Raw genomic sequence first — 4,549 nt, 5'->3', positions numbered from 1 at the left:
GGGAGAGTCGGGAGTCTCTGGTTCGGCTGCAGGGGTGGGGGTGAAGACGTAGACTTTCTCCAGTTGTTCTTGGGTAGGTGTTTTGAGGAGCGCCTCTTCTTTTTCAACAGGGTGAAGTTTCAAACCTGGCCCGCACTTGAACTCGAAACTTCCTTCATCTCCTTGCAGCTGGAGCTCTAGAGGAGAATCCGTGCATGTCTGAGCCGCCGCTTGTGGTGCAGGTGAGACGGCACTCCCGTCTACTGGTGGTGGATCTGGTTTCGCACCTCGAACGAGACAGTAGTTGGAAGCGGAGAGGCAGAAGAGGGCACCAGTGACAAGGGTGGTAATCCTCCTACGTACAAGAGGCTTCTCCATTGTAATCCTCACCTGAGCAAAATAGGGCAGCTGCGTAGGCTGGTCTGATCAAATTGAAGGAAAAGTGGTCACACGCAAGTGGTGAAATGTGCTCTCACGCTGTACACGCTGGGAAGAGCGTTGAGCGTGTCTGCGAGAACCGTGGGGCCCTACAGAGAGAAAGAGAGAATCCCCGCTTTTCCCTAGACGCAATCCACGAGAAAAGAACAGGGGAGAACAGCCACTTCGTCGCCAGACGGGTACTCCACTGGCTCCGTGGCGCTGTGCGATCGGGATGCTGCCCGCGCCCCGGGCACTACATCTTGCCCCCGCTGTCCAAGAGTCACGCAGTCTGCCGCCGGGCGAGTTATGCATGCCGAGAAAAGCAAGCCGACCTTCATCGTGTTAGCGGCTCATCCAGGTGACAGCATTGCCCTTGAGAAATCAGAAGCTATCATCGCAACTACTGACGCCGCGGGGCGTCGCTTAGGAAGCGAGAGAGTCCGGTTATCCCTCCTTAAAGGATCTTACCCATTCGCTTTCGTGGGCACTATGTGAGAAGACGTAAAGACAGTTGCGTGCACGTACTGTTGGCCTCGGAACAAACCTAGCGAGTCTCCGCACGCCGGCGTTGCCCGACTGCCCCGCTCTGGTTGTAAGAGTGAGTCGCGGACGTTGACCGGGCTGATTCTCTTTATGCCACTTTGAGCGCATTTCTTCCCTAAGCCGCAGCGAGTTTTAGGCTTGTTGGTCGAAGGAGCATTTTTCCATTGTCGAGGCTGAGGCGCGACGGCGGGCTTCCACATTTCTCAGTCACGGTTTCCTGAGCAGTCGAAGCAACTCTCCCGTCAAGCTGGATTGGTTCTGCGCTTTCGTTTTGGGCGAGACTGTACTGGAGGCGCAGGGGCGTAAGAGGGCGTTTCTGAGAAAGCCAGCTGTCCGGCTACCAATAAAAAACAGTTTTCGTCGTGACTAGCGCTCGGAGGAAAGCAGGGCAGTCCCGACAGCTGGTCTCATTGAAGTGACGCGAAAGTGGATACCAGGAACGGTGCAGTAGTGTGCTGCCGAGCTCCCTTGTGACTCCGCTGAGACGCCTCAACGGAGCGGCGTAGACAACATGATAGACTGCTTAGCCTTACTCTGTTGAACTGCTCGCAGCCCAATACGCTGGGGAGGCAGGAAGAGGTGGGCTCTTCTGACGTGGCAGACGTCAGGCGGCAGTACCCGGCTGGACACCTCGAAAGAAAAGATAAGTAACACCAGTATGATAGTAGTGACTGTCTGCGCCAGAGAGACGAAGACTGCGGCTGTTCTCCGGAGAATTATGGGGTTCTCTGAGTAAGGCACTATGCTACTGAGCAGAACTGATTTGGACGGCAATCGAGTTCCGCGGCGGTTTCGGATCGTGCTCGGCGCTCGCACTACGCCTGTCTTTAGTTCTCATGTGATAAGCATCTTCATTCACTCTCCTGTTTCCGTGAGGAGCTTCTCTGTGTGCGAAAGCTGCCTTTCTCGTAGTGTTGACGTGATTCCTGGGCACACTATAACCCAACTGACATTTGGCCAGGCAGATCGAGGATCTCTGCAGGCAAGTGCAGTAGACGACCTATGTAGCGCCGACGATGCGCCTCCGCGCACGGGCCTACGTTTTGGTACCGGCCGTTACAACCCAACTCTTTTAGACTTCGACAGGATGGGGAACTCCGGCGATGCGTCTTCTCTCGTTGGCACGCTATGTGTTGCAGTGCTGCCTATGAGCCGCCTACTTCTCGTGCCCAAGCTCAATGGCCCAGCAAGTCTCCAACGAAGTGCTATTTGGCGCCCGCATCTTGAGGAAAGGCGGCAATCCGGAGTGCGACGAAGAGCATGATGAACTGTTTATACCAATCGTCACCCGCTTCTATGCTTCTTCGAAGCGATTTCCGGACAGTTTGTCGTACTGGCTCTGGTACAATTGCTGTCGCCTCTGGTAGACCAGACTAGGGACGCGGCGTCCCTAGGGTCACGTGTCATAACCGACCTACGACAACGCCTGACTGCGCTCACACGATGGACGGGGTCCCTCCTCTTCAGCCGTCCGGTAGGCCTTCGCCAGAAAGGCGGACGAAGTGACATCTGCTGAAAAAGGGGAAACTGTTTTTTCTTCCTTCCTGTTGTCTGCGAGCCCGCAATCATTGTGAACCCATGTTACTGGTTGTGAACCCAGGTTGACGGCCGGGTGCTTCGGGCCGTTCTGTGAGAGTTCGAGGTGCTCGCTCCCCTTTGATGCAAAGGAAGGGGCAAACTCTCCCGACAAATCACGACGTCACGAAAAACCGAGACAAGTCTCGGTTTATACCAACATCACTACTGCCTCCGCTTCGCCTGCCGCCTCCACGTACCACCAGCTGCGAGAGTCCGCGGCCGTCAAGAGACGCTTCGTCCGTTCACTAGCACTGTAACAGTCCGAGTCTGGTTTTCTCGCAGAAATGCTGGTTCTGCCTTGCTTCGAGCGCCTAAGCTAGCACGTACACCCGTGGCGGGGCGGCAATTAAAGCGTCCCGGGTCTTCAGTCATTCTTCCGTACTACGAAATGAGGTCGGGAACACCACCAACAAAGGAGGTAAGCGAACATGAGATTGCAGAGAAACTAAAACGTTGTTCTAGAGCTGGTTAACCAGCCCAGCAGCACAGGCTGCTGCACTGAATATCAGCCAGCCGGATACTGACGGCGGAAAAGAGCCTGATTCATGGTGATCTCCCTGCTCATCCGTCGGAGGCTCTGGCTTTGGCGGAGGACTTTGCTCCGCTTTTTTGGGAGCCGTTACATATATGGTACACCCTTTTTTCACTCCAAGGTTTTTTGCCTCAGTGGAAGTACAGACGTAGCAGAAGTGCTGGTCCGTGTTTGTGGGCGCGACGAGAGTGAGCTTGAACTCAGACACGGGAAGCGCTTCCTGTTGAGCCGCTCTTTTTTCTTGCTTGTCGCCGACCAGCTCGAGTGCGGAGCCAGGAACAAGTTGTTGGAGAGTTGTCTCACTGCTGTTGCACGTCGGCTCTGATCCGTCTGTGGGAGTGAACACGTAGACTTTAGTCAGCTGGGCCGGGCTAAGGGCCTTCAGGGGCACATCTGATTTTTCAACCGGGTAAAGCTTTAGATCTGTCTTGCATTTGAACTGGAAAACTCCTTTGTCACCGGCAAGTTCGAGCTTCAACGGCGACGCGTCGCACTCTTGAGTCCGGTCACCCTGAACTGTTGGGTCATCCACCCCCATTCCTTTTGCACTGTCACCCCGGACCAGACGGTGCGTTGAAGCGGAAAGGCAGAAAAGAGCGACAGTCACAAGGGCCTCTACTCGGCGACCAACTCGGATTATCTCCATTTTGTTACACCCGCAGTGAAATAAGCTACTTTCGTATGTTGGTGACACTGAGTTGAGGAGAAAGGAGATCACAGAAGTGCTGCACGGTTGCTGTCGAGACCCGCTTTCACGTCTTGGAGGGGCACTCCGGGTGAGCGCGAGAACCGTGGGGCCCCTGTCGAGAGCAACGGCAGAACGCTCACTCCTCACTAAACGCGCTTGGGAAGAGGAAGAAAAGAGAACGGGCAAATTGTTGCCAGATAAATATATCTTGGTTCACGCCAGTGTGCGGTATTCAGAGATTTCCAGCTCCCAAGACAACACGGTGTGCCCCTGTCTGAGAACTAGGCAGTTCGGTGCTCCAGAGTTTCTGCATTCTATTAAAAGAAACTCGTATCACCCGCTTGAGGTTTACCGGCGGACGCGGGCGTTTTTACTGAAGTACCAAGCTATTATCGCAGTATTCGACGCCCTGGAGACTTCCCGAGGAAGTGAGGCACCCTGCTCATTCTTTCTCGAGGAGCCGTACACGGCTGTGCACCCTCTGCTAGAGGTATACTACGTGGGAAGAGCTAGAATTTGACACACTTTGCCGAATAAGGGGGTGGACGTCGCACATCGGTTTGTCAGACGCCAACGCCACCACCAGAGTGGGCCTACATCGGGTGTGCGGTACAGGGTCCAAGCAGTTTCTATGCCGTCCTGCAGAAGCTCTGGTTGCCCAGAGTTGTAGGGCACCCGAAACTCGTGTCAACATTCGGGAGATCCCGCTGAAGCACCAAGAAAAGGGCCCTGTGACGCTTTCAGTGAGCCTTGATTGTTATACTCATGACCACTCTATTGTCTGTATTTAAGTGTCGTCGTATCAAGCC

Source organism: Cystoisospora suis (genome assembly GCF_002600585.1).
Source record: "Cystoisospora suis strain Wien I chromosome Unknown contig_1744, whole genome shotgun sequence".
NCBI lineage: Eukaryota > Apicomplexa > Conoidasida > Eucoccidiorida > Sarcocystidae > Cystoisospora > Cystoisospora suis.
Note: the sequence above shows the minus strand (reverse complement) of the source record.